Raw genomic sequence first — 12,594 nt, forward strand, 5'->3', positions numbered from 1 at the left:
GGAACAAATTTAATCTTAAGATTTCTTTGAGCTATTGGGGCCTTTTTTTTTTTTTTTTTGAGCTGTTGGGGCCTTAAAGATAATCTAGCCCAAAGCCCTTCTTTTGCAAATGGGCAAACCAAGGCATAGAGAAAGAAAATGACTTGCTCAGGGTCACAGGGTAAAAGGACGGTCAGGACACAAGTGGACTCCTCCCTCTCTGGGGCTCCTTCCAGTATACCGCATTTACCTTTGTTTTAAACACAAAGCACCTGGCTCTGCGACACAGCCATAAAGCTAGAAGTAATCCTCTTGGAGAGGGATTTTTCAAACATGGAGCAAAGACATTTTCAAGGATTTCCCCCTAAATAATAATCTCTCGCAATGGAAAATCTTCACTGAAAACATTTTGAGATTTGAAGAAAGAAATTTGCCATACTTCTGCGATTAAGGGAATCTCATTTTTCTTCTCCCAAGGAATGACAATAAAGCTGATGAAAGACCATGCGACGTTCAGATTTCTCCCCTTGGGTCTAGCAGTAGCCCAGGGCAATACTTTATTACAGTTCCATCCACAGAAGAATAAAAACCAACCCAAATAGTATTTAAAAAATGGTCTGTCCTTTGAATCAATAGCTTTCCAGAGACCGTATGGAGCATGACCTAGCCAAGCCAACCCCCTTTCACATAGTAGAGGTTCAATGCATTTTTGTTGAAAAGATTAAATTCAAAAATGTACTTTTACTTGCAGTTTGTTGTAGGCTATACAGAGTCGTTTCTAAAACCTATTATGCTCATCCCCCCCCCCCACCCATTCCTGTGCCACGGTTCCTACTTCCCCATCTTTTCCTATTTTGCGTTTGAAGAAAATACACATCACAGAAAATCATTGCACAGAAACATTTTGGGAAGGATCTCTCGTTTCTTACAGAAGACTCCTATAGCATGCCCTGTCTCTAATTTTATTAAAGTAATTCAGATATCATGTTAGTAGGGAGGCCTTTTGTGGCTGGAAAGGGCAAGTGATATTAGTAGGCAAAACACATACAAATTCCACAGCGCTGTGATTCACAGATGCATATTCTCTGATCCAACATGTCTAATACATTTAGTCATGCACAATAAAAACCAAACAAAAGAAGCAACCACCGGCCTTTCACTGCCCACTTCCCACCCCAAGCTTTAAGGAATTCCTCTAGTTATGCGTACCCACAACAAAATAATGTGTCTCCTACTTCCCTCCAAATATGTAGGAAAGCTGGGAGTCCATTCACTCGAGGCAGGAAGACAAAGGAAAGATCACTTGGTTTACCTTCTTGTGCTAAGTGCTGACAACACCCTATTCCGGAAGTGAGCTCGTGATATAAAGAGAATTCTGGTATGTACCAAGAGAGAAGTGTCAAGCTAACAATAGTAACAAAATTAAATTTCTATAGCTTCCCAAATGACTGAGATCCAGTCTATTGCCCATTTCAAGAGTCCACCCTCCGAGTTAAATTCAGCCTGATTACGATACTTTTTGGTAAAACGACACTGCCTGCCTTCCTTCTCAGTGTCTGCTTTTTACACACCGGCTTGTTCTTCATTCAGTTAAGAATGAGATCTGTTTATTAAGCAGAGGACAAAGACCAGATTTTTGATATTGACTTGTATTCTTCCAGGCCTCTCTCCTTCCTATAAACTTTCTCTTCTTCCTGCCCCACCAGAATGGCGTGGGGGATGCGGCCGGTGGGGAATTAAACTTACACCTGCTTTGTTTCTGGACCCTGGTTCTTTTTGATCCGGTCACAGAGACTCAAGTTTGTCTGTCTAATTCTATTCTCACACTTCTCTTCTGAAAGAGACATGGATGCAAGATAAAGCTATCAACTTTATAAGAGCTAAGAGAGAGAGAGAGAGAGAGTTTCTGTTTGGTAGGGGCGCAATGCAATCTTTGCTTTTCTTTGGGCAATTGCCATTTTAGTTTATTTTAGTTTACTTTACGTATGTATTTATTCGGGGCAATGTAGTTAAGGGCAAGCAAGAGCAACTTGTAGCTAATGCCTAGGAAGTCCAGGCAAGATTGGCAACTTGGTGGCAGAAGGGTAGGCATAGAATATCCAGCCTGGGAGGGGAATCATGCTGTTCTAGGTCAGTGGTTTTCAAATAGGGGAGATTTCGCTCACCCTAGGGAACATCTGGCAATGTCTAGAGATGTAAATTTTCACAACTAGAAGCCAGGGATGCTGCTATACATTCTATTGTGTGCAGGACAGACCCACAACAAAGAATTATCCTACCTGACATGTCAATAGTGCTGCAGTCGAGAAAGCCTGCTCTGGATCAAGTCTTACCTGGACTACTGTGTCTGATTCGGAGTCTAACATTTTAAATAAAGATCTGGCCCATTTGGAGCTTGTCCCACAAGGGTGGCCAGGAAGTGGGGGTACTGGAAATAGTATCAAATAAGATACCAGGAAAGAGACAAAAACTGTTTCATCCAGAGAAAAGGAGATTCAGGAGACACAGGAGTTTGTTCTGCTAATTCAGAGATTGAACTGAAAGTCACAGGGAAAGAGATTTCGGCTTAAGTAAGGAGGCCATTTTGTTTATTTAAGAATTTATTTATTTGAGAGAGAGAGAGAGAGAGCACGAGCAGAGAAAGAGCAGAGGGGGAGGGGCAGATAGAAGGGGAAAGAATCTCAAGCAGACTCCCTGCTGAGGGTGGAGTCCCATGCCAGGCTTGATCCCTTGATTCTGAGATCATGACCTGAGCTGAAACCAAGAGTCCAGCGCTTAATGGACTGAGCCACCCAGGGGCCCAAAGGAAGCCATTTCTAACAAAGTTACTGGGACTAGACTAGGCTTCCTTGTGAAGTAATGATTTCCCTGCTCCTGGTTAGGTTGAAGTTGATGCCATAAGAATGTAATTTCCCTGAGAGTAGCCAAAGTCTGCTTGTCTCCCCCACTGTATCCCCCCATGGACTGGCAGAAAACTCAAGATGTAGTTGGATACCTAGTGAATGGCTATTGCATGAACAGTATTTTGATTCTTTATCAAAGATTTCATGGAGGACATTTAAGATTAGAGAGACCCCAATTTTTACTATTGGTTTGACTTTATATTTCCTTAGGAACTATATTATCTGAATTTTAAGACAACAGTAAATAGAACTGAGAGATAGCAGAACTCAATGTAACAATTTGAAGCTTCACCTGGTGATTTCATTTTTGAAGAATCTGAATTCCTGTATAACCATGCATTGACACAAAAGGTGGGTCCCACTTTCAACCACTCCAATATTGTAGACACTCCATAAAATATGCATTTTAAATCTTATATTAAAGTATTACATGTGAATGGAGAAGTGTACCTGAGACATGTCTATAACCTGTTGAACTTATTTAATTTTATTTTTCCAGCTTTATTGAGATATAATAGATATATAATGTGTAAATCTTTTTTTTTTAGTGTTTTGTTTAAAATAGGCTACATTTATTTTTTTTTTGACATTTTTTTTTTATTGGTGTTCAATTTACTAACATACAGAATAACCCCCAGTGCCCGTCACCCATTCACTCCCACCCCCCCGCCCTCTTCCCCTTCCAACACCCCTAGTTCGTTTCCCAGAGTTAGCAGTCTTTACGTTCTGTCTCCCTTTCTGATATTTCCCACACATTTCTTCCCCCTTCCCTTATATTCCCTTTCACTATTATTTATAATGTGTAAATCTAAGGTGAGGGTGATCCTTTGATACACATGGATATTACAAATTGATTGCCATTATAAGGTTAGTTAACAGGTCTTTTACCTCATATAATTACACATTTATTTTCTGTTGTAATAACATTTAAGATTTATTTTCAGGGCAGCCCGGGTGGCTTAGCAGTTTAGCTCTGCCTTCAGCCCAGGGCGTGACCCTGGAGACCCCAGATCAAGTCCCATGTCAGGCTCCCTGAATGGAGCCCGCTTCTCCCTCTCCCTGTGTCTCTGCCTCTCTCTCTCTTTCTGTTTCCCATGAATAAATAAATAAAATCTTTTAAAAAAAAACACATTTAAGATTTATTTTCTAAGCAACTTTCAAGTATGTAATACAGTATTATTAACCATAGTCATCATACTGAGTATTAGATCTCAAACCTTATTCATCTTATAACTGGAGGTGTATGCCCTTTGACCATACAGTTTGTTGAGCTTTTATAGATTGAACATGCCCATGCCTCTGCTACCCACATTGAAAAACTGAACATTTCTTGCACCCTAAACTTCCATTTGTGTTTCCTTCTGGTCACCCAAAAGAAGCCACTATTCTGGTTTCTAACAGCATTGAATACTTGGACCTATTTTTGTACTTTATAGAAAAGCATCAGTGTATGTTCCCTTTGTTTCTGTCCTTTTTCATTCAACTCTAGGAGATGCATCCAAATTCTTATGTGTCCTTGTAGATTGTTCATTGTCATTACTGAATAATATTCTATTGTGTAAGTCTACTGTAAATTATTTACCTATTCATTGGTGATGGCCATTTGAGTACTTTCCAGTTTTGGACTATTATGAAGAGGGATGATATAAACATTCTAGAACAGGCTGCTATTACCATTCTAGTTACTATGTGTTGCTATGTACAAAGCCACAACAACAAACCAACAATGATGTGTTATTTCATATGATTTTGTGGGTTGGCTTGGCAGTTCCTCTGCAGGTTCGTTCTGGGCTCACCCTGCTACTGTATTCAGTTGCACTAGAAGGTTCAAGACAGCTTCCCTCTCATGTGGCAGCTGTTGTTGGCTACCAGCTGAGGCATCTTGCATCTCCTTCATATGATTCTCCACCTTGAGCAGGCTGGGCCAGCTTTTTCAAGTGACAATCTCAGAGTGATGTCCCAAGAGGGTGAAAGGAACAGCTGCATGACGTTTTGAGTTTGGAGCTATGGAACTGGCATACCGTCATGTCTACTGCATGGCCATTCCGAATTCAAGAGGTTGGGACATAGACACCACCTTTAGGAGAAGCTGCTGAATATTGTGGCCATGCTCCAAAATTGATCACAACATCTGGTGACTATGTTATACATTTCTCTTGTTGCTGAGTCATAGGTTGGTAGATGTCTTCAAAAACTTTTTTTAAGTTGCCCAATTTCTATTCCCACCAGCTTGCATGGGAGTTGAGTTTTCTTTACCTCTTTGCCAATACTTGGTGTTGTAGGAGCACATTTTATTTTATAAAGCTTCTTTTCTAATCGAGTCAATGTGAAAGAACATCTAAATTGTCGGCTACTCTCATATGCAAATTTAAACTTCATTTTCAAAATGTATTTTGGATGCAGCTAAAAATTTAAAAACCTCCCTGAAACCTTCCATCCTCTTCTGGTTAAAGCAAAGGACCCACATGTTTCTCTGTAACACTCTGTAGTGTTAAAAGACACAACCACTCACAATTTTTTTCCCCTTCTAATAATAAGCATTTTTGTCTCTTCAGTCCCTGGGAAGATTCTAGATACCTTGGGCCACTCTTTCAGCGTAGGTGTAATCTGTGAAACATTCCAAAGTCTCTATCTTTCAATCAATCAATCAATCAATCAATCGGAAAGCAGGCAGGCAGGAAGGAAAAGGGCTTTCAGACTAAAGTACTTGTGGTTCATACCACCAGTCTTTGTGTGTAGCCAGGCATGAATATTAGTCCTCAACTCTGATGCATGGGAAATGTAAGGTTGTTTTTTTTTTTTTCATAATCAAACTTTTCTGCTTCTTGAACTTCTATTCTGAGAAGGAAGGTTGTTGGTGGTGGTGGGGGCTGATGGCACAGAATTTCCATCAATCCAGGGTTGGTTCTGCCTCTCCCTAAACATTTCTCGTGGAGCTGTCTGGTTTGTTGGGCCCCTACTCATGTTACAGCTCTTGTAGAGAAGGATATTGAGTCGTGGACCCTCAAAGCTCAAGTATTGGCTTCTGCTGAGATGGTCCCATCTAGCCTGAGTCATTGATCCAGGCTGCTGTGTTGCCTTTCACTTCTAGAAGCCCAGCATTTCCCGCTTTTATCTTCATGAGCTATTTCTGCAACCTATTTGGTATATGTGCTGCCGAAGCGAGCACTCTGCAACCTATTTGGGAGCATGAACAACATTTGATTGCTCTCAGGTTCCTTTCTCCAAGGGCAACTTGCTGACTTTGTTCAAGGACTTCATGGGGTAGAAGCTTCTTTTATTCTCACATTTCTTTGTGCTGCAAGAAGCCCCACTTGGGATGCTTCTTTGTCACATAGGATACTTCTCTACTTGTTGACCACCTCTCTAGGCATCCATCTGTCCTTGAACTCACTGGATTCAGCTTTGGAAGTGGGGAAAAGCCAAGCTGAGTTTGAGGAATTACAATGGACTCTGTCTTTTCTTGCATCCTGAATTCCAAACACATTGAGAAGGATAAGCAGTTGGAGAACATCACTCATCCATTTATTCAAATAAATACTTCTTGAATGACTACTATATGCCAAGGAAAGCTGGTATTTGAGAACGTGACTTACGTCTGTGTGAACAGTGAGTTTATAACACAGTGATGGTCAGTTTTAGTATCCGCCCAGGTAGACTGTAGTACACAGTTATTCAGTCAAACACTAATCTAGGTGTTGCTGTGAAGGTGTTTTGCAGATGTGATCAACATTTACAATCAGTGGACTTTATAAAAAGGAGTTTAACCTAGGTAATCTGGGTGGGTCTGATCTGATCAATTGAAAGGACTTAAGAACAGAACTGAAGTTTCCCTGAAGAAGAAGCTATGAAGCCTGTGGACTGCAGCATCAGCTCCTGCCTGAGAGTTCCCAGGGTGACCAGCCTGCCCTATGAATGCTGGACTCTTCTAGTTAGCTCCCACAACTGCATAAGCCAATTCCTTGCAATAAATATCTGTCTGGTGGAACCCTGACTGATTCACACATGTACACTTTAGTCACAGGCAGTCCTAGCCGCTAGAGCAATGAAGAAAGATGTTTCCAGTAGGTGGCCAGCATACACAAAGGAGATAGGAAGAGTGGGAACTAGGGATTAACTACCTCTTCTTTTCCCACCTCTCCGTCCTCTGGGGCTGATGACAGAGGGGCAGAGAGAGGCCAGGCTGTTACGCAAAGTAGATCCTTCATCTTAGAAGAAAGAGAGTCTTTTTTTTTTTTTTTTTTTTTTTGAAAGAGAGTCTTCTCTCAGTTTCTCAAACACTTGAGGAAAAACAAAGATGTCAGGGACTGTTAGAGAAAATTTAATTTTACATACCCAAATTATAAAAAGTTTGAATATTAGATCTGCCTTATTTTACTAGCTGAAGTACTTCTGATGAAATTATTGCCTTTGATCAAAATGCTCACTGAAAGAGCTCAAATTTCAGTCTTCTTTCCTCTGTAGCATTTTATGTAGAATGTTAGCCATAATATTACAATCTAATAAGATGCCAATTATAATCCAAACTTTCAAATAGTTGTTTAACTAAGTCCAAGACATCATACTATAAATACTTGTACAATGCATTTTAAATCAATCCAGTCAAGTCCTCATATAATGTGCTGACCAGAGGAAACTAGATTTTCAGGTCAAGAGTCACAACCATATATTTTTTTCCTTAAGTCTACTTTTTTCTTTCTTTCTTTCTTTCTTTCTTTCTTTCTTTCTTTCTTTCTTTCTTTCTTTCTCTTTCCTTCTTTTTCTTTCTATCTCCTTTCTTTTTTCTCCTTAAAGATTTTATTCGTTTATTTGAGAGAGAGAGAGAGAGCACAAGCAGGATGTAGGGGCAGAGGTAGAGGTAGAGGGAGAAGCAGACTCCCAGCTGAGCAAGGAGCCCGATGTAGGGATCAATTCCAGGACCATAGGATCATGACCTGAGTTGAAGGCAGACACTTAATGGACTGAGCCACCCAGGCATCCCAAGTCTACATTATTTCTGTGTGTTGCACATCTGGAGTCACACAGACCTGATTTTAAGTCCCAGTTATGTCTCCTATCAGTTCCGTGTCTTTGGGTAAATTAATCTGAGCTTTGGTTTGCATATCTTTTAAGTGGGGATGATGATTGTGTCTTACTTAAAACAGGGTTGTGAGGAGTAAGTGAATAATATATGCAAAGTGCTTAATGGGACATCTGAGTAAAGATGGTATTTGGAATTCATACATTTTACTTACCTATTTTCATTTTCTTCTTAATACCACTAAAATAATATAAAAAGTGTTTTGTTTTGAATGAATGAATGTGAGGGGAGACAGTGGCAAGAAATGTTTGGAAGCCATTAATGGAGAAATAGAATGTAGTAAGTCACTTACCATGACTTAGCATGCCTGAAAAAACAGAATCACAACCTTGTAATGTGGAAAGCTAAAAATTAACTTGATTCAAACCATAGACCCGAAGGCTTGAGATCAGGAACATAAGATGGGGTGAGGCAGAGGATCAGAATCCAGAAAGATTGATTGAAAGCCTGTATAAGAACTGTTCAAGCCTCAAATCCCCTTCCCAGTGGCATCCAGCCAGAACACTGTCCCTCTTTCATTTCAATAAAAGACCTGAAGTTTATTTTTTGGAGAGGTTAAAGCAGAAGGTCTCTGGATTGGTGGGTCTGTCATACCTGAAGATGGGGTTACCCTACTGAAAAAAACAGGGTTTAAGTGAATGAATGTATTCTGGTTGCTAAGACCCTCAACGCTCTCTTACCTCGGCTTCCATAAATGACATTCAGGCCTTTTTCCTTTCTAGGAGATGAAAGGAGTCTTTTGAAGGAAATGGACATGGTTTGTGGATGTTTTGCAAGGAAGCAGTCCAGCCAGATCACCTTAGTCTTGCTGAGAGCTAATCTGTTTTTTCTCCCCTCACTCTTTAATACAGCAGAAAACTGGACTACCAGACACAAGAGAAAACTTAAACATTGAAAGATAGCAATAAAAGTGAGCAACAACGCTAACAAAACCATCTGGTTAAAAAAATGGAAACCATGTAGGGAAAAGAAACCAAGAAAAGCATCCTTTTATTACTGTATACATAAATGAAGAACAGGATGCTTTAAAAAAGGAGCATTTAGAAAACAAAATGGAACCCTTGATAATTAAAAATGAGAGCAGAAAGAGAAAATCAATAGGAGAGCTTGAAGATGATGCTGAGGAAAATCCAAGAAAATCTCCTGGAAGGTAGAGTGAAAAGATGATAGAGAGTAAAAAAAATTTACAGAACCAGTCCAGGAAATATATATGAACAATGGGGTTCCAGGAAGAGAACATTGAGGGTTTGTTTAATTGAAGAACATTTCTTAGAAGTCAAGAGTGAATTCTCAGATAAGAGCCACTGAGTTATCAGTACAGTGGTTTGGAAATAGACCTACACCAGACCTGCCTGTCTTAGAACACCAGGGGAGAAAGAGAGAGAGAGAGACAGAGAAAGAGAGAGAGAGAGAGAGAACACATCAAGAATCAGAATGGTTTCAAGCTTCTTAGCAGTCATACTGGATGTTGGAAGACAATGGAAAAATGCCTTTAGAATTTGAAGAAACTTTGTTCCTACTTGGAATTTTACACATAGCCAATCTACTAACCAAGTATGAGAGTGGAATACAGATGTTTTTTGGTAAGCAATGTTTAAACAATTTTATCTCCCACATTTCCTTTCTCAGGAAGCTGCTGGAAGGTGTGCTCCCTGCAAAGGAGGGAATAAACCAGTAAGGAGGAAGACATGGGATTCAGGAAAGAGGTGGAAGTCCAACACACAAGAGAGGCAAAGGGAGTGCACAGGAGGATGTGGAAGGGGGATCCCAGGATAATAGCTGTGCACCAGGCCTAGAGGGAAACCAATTCTGGTGGGAACATATCAGAGGACTGCCACGAAAGATTCCTGCAAGAATGCAAATTGATAGAATATCAATCATCTAAATATTTTGAAAAGAGATTTAGACAAAAGACAGAGAGTTTGGAGTTGAATTAGTGGTAAGTTCACAGAAAAAAAAAACAAATAAGGAAACAAGACAGTTATCTGTAGGGAAACTAAAATTTGTACAGGAAAGAAACATAATTATTAGTTTGCTCATGACTCAGCTGTGAACAGCCTTTGCATAGTCGTAATGTCAACAGTGCATATTGATCTAGCAAAATTACAAAATAGTTCTATTGGGAAGTTGGGGGAATGGAAGTTGTACTGGGAAGTGTGTGGTATGGGGGGGGGGGGAGTGAATAAAGGCTCAGCTGTCATCATCCAGAGGAGAAGGGAAATAGGTAATGTCAAAAACTGAAAAATAAAGATGTGATCCTGAGTATGTTGTTTAGAGATGTGAAGGTAAATCCCTAGATAATGTCTTCAGAGTGTTGAAAATGGTGGCCTCTGGGGAAGACAAGTGGGGCAAAAAATAGGGAGTTGTTGAGTTTTGCATAAACTTGTACAACTCTTGGCTCTTCCAATGTGTGCCTTTATATCTTTGATAAACATGAAATTTTAAGAAGTCTTAGCACAGTGCTGGTTGTGTAATGAGTCTTCAATAATTAGCTCTTATCATTAATTTTATTACCCCTAGTGTATCAACCCTGAGCAGATGTGAAAGGAAGCAAGGAGGAACTTCCTTGATGCAGAACAATTCAATCTCCGTGTGAGATCTCAGCAGTTTTCTTCATGCTGATCTCATTACTGAATTTCGGGGGAGCAGTGGAACCCTACGATACCTCCAAAAGTTAAAGGAAAGACATAAAACCACAGTCATTGAGTGTCAACTCTGTGCATGGGATTGTGGCCCTCATGTACATGATGTCATTTACCCTTAAGACCACCTGATAAGTATATCAAGTTATAAGTATCATCATGTCCATTTGACAGTCGAGGAAGATCAGTCCTGGAAGACTTAAGTAGAATTTGCTGCTCACCTCGTGGTTAAGATCGGAGCAGATCTGGGAGTTGAGTTGACTAAATCCATGCTGCTCCCTCATCATAGCCATTCATGGCCTCAAAAAGTATGTAGGCGAAATCTTGGGTGACAGTTTCATAAAAGATTCATGAGGGGAGTCCGGATGTTTGGAGGACAGGTGTAACTGGCAAGGTCTCACTACTTCAGCACTGTCTTGCCAAGAGCAGACCTCTGGGCGGGATGCCCTGGAAGCTGACCCAGCAGGCTGCCCTTCTGTTCTTGCAGTCTGCGGAGAGCCCAGTCCTGCCAACTCTAGACCCACAGAACCAGTCTGCTGTTTTCTTAATCTTTTACATTCCTCCTGATGGAACAACTTGGTCTCCTTCCCTCCTGAGTAGACAGGTGAAGGCTGAATGGAAACAGAGCCTTTCGTTCTCCTGTTCAGAATGTAGGTGCCATTGAAGCCAGTGGCTTGAGTTACAAGGGTGGCAGAGGGCTGACTACCTTCCAGGGGCACAGGACAGTGAAGTGAGACCCTGAACACAGGGTCCCATGTTGTCATTCCTCTGCTTGAACTACAGTCCAAGTGATCACTGCTGGTGGAATTGAAGTTTGGACTACTCAACTTGGAGTTGTACAGGGATAGATGCTTATCTTTGAAAGTACTGCATGAGTTAGAATACATGTGGGAGAGGTGGCACGCTTGCAGAGGCTCAGAGGGTGTGTTTGCTGCATGAACTTCTTACAAAAGTGTGGGCAGGATTAAGGAACCTCAACAAAGAATGTTGAAGCTCCTAGGCCGGTAACAGAAAGGAGTTTTGAAGGGGCTTTGGATGGGAGAATTCACTAGACCTAGAGAGCTATAGGTAGAGGAGACAGCTGTCCAACACATCTATGATTATAGATTGAGAGATATAATCACCTTCCAACCTGTACTGGAAAGGAGCAAGTCCTGGAAATAAATACTCCAATGTTACTCCTCCTACCCTCAGATTCCCTGCTGGTGCCTTCCCTTGATTGAATCCAATTAGAAGCCAGAGGGCAAGGAAAGGTGTTCACATGGTCCCTAAAAGTCCACCTCCTACAATCAAGCAAGGTGAAGAAGGGTGGAGAATGGGTTTGGAGGGCGCAGAAAGAGACAATCCAACAGAGGTATAAAAAATAAAACAAAGAGTCACCCATGATCCCTGCTTATATAACATCAGTGCTCGCCCTCTTAACTGTGTCTTGGTGATTGTTTTGGTTTTCCTCCCCCCTTTACGCGTCTTTGCCACACTGTAGATCCAGCGCGCCAAATGGTGCCAACTCTTCTCAAGGAGACGAGCACTCATAGCAAGTATATTTTTATTGTGAAGACATCTGCACCTTCTTGCCAGCCAAAAATAACATATGGAAACGTTTCCCACATTTTCACCAGGGGGCACTCACTCCTTTCCCATGGATGGCTAGAAATGTTTTTTTGGAAGTATTTGCTGGCCAAAATAGAATCCTTTTTGTAGCCACAGTGAATGTTGGAATCAGCTCTGTCCCGAAGTAATTTCTGGCCAAACAGTGTTTCTGTTTAAAATAATATGACTGGACTCAAAGTATGCCTTCTTGGTAAATGTTTAAAATCCAACTTGCATGTTCCATTTGGAAAATACTTTGGGTCTAAACACTGCCTTACTCTTCTGCCACTGAAATGAACAAAATGAAGAAGACTTTGGGAAGATAATCTACATGCTTCATTTGTAGGTATATTTTCAGAGCCAAAAGTTCAACCAATCAAAGCAGAAGAGCAAATTGTCT

The 12,594-nt window shown here is 40.8% G+C and overlaps 1 long non-coding RNA gene across 1 annotated transcript; it reads left to right on the forward strand.

Moving 5' to 3' along the window:
• The first annotated feature begins 4,567 nt into the window (after positions 1-4,567).
• LOC144314391 (uncharacterized) lies at positions 4,568-12,005 on the forward strand. The gene is made up of 3 exons (XR_013380264.1): positions 4,568-5,016; positions 8,814-9,545; positions 10,483-12,005. It is a non-coding gene; the product is annotated as an uncharacterized LOC144314391 (long non-coding RNA).
• The last annotated feature ends 589 nt before the right edge of the window (positions 12,006-12,594 follow it).

The sequence above is a fragment of the Canis aureus genome, chromosome 5 (assembly GCF_053574225.1).
Source record: "Canis aureus isolate CA01 chromosome 5, VMU_Caureus_v.1.0, whole genome shotgun sequence".
NCBI classification, from domain to species: domain Eukaryota; kingdom Metazoa; phylum Chordata; class Mammalia; order Carnivora; family Canidae; genus Canis; species Canis aureus.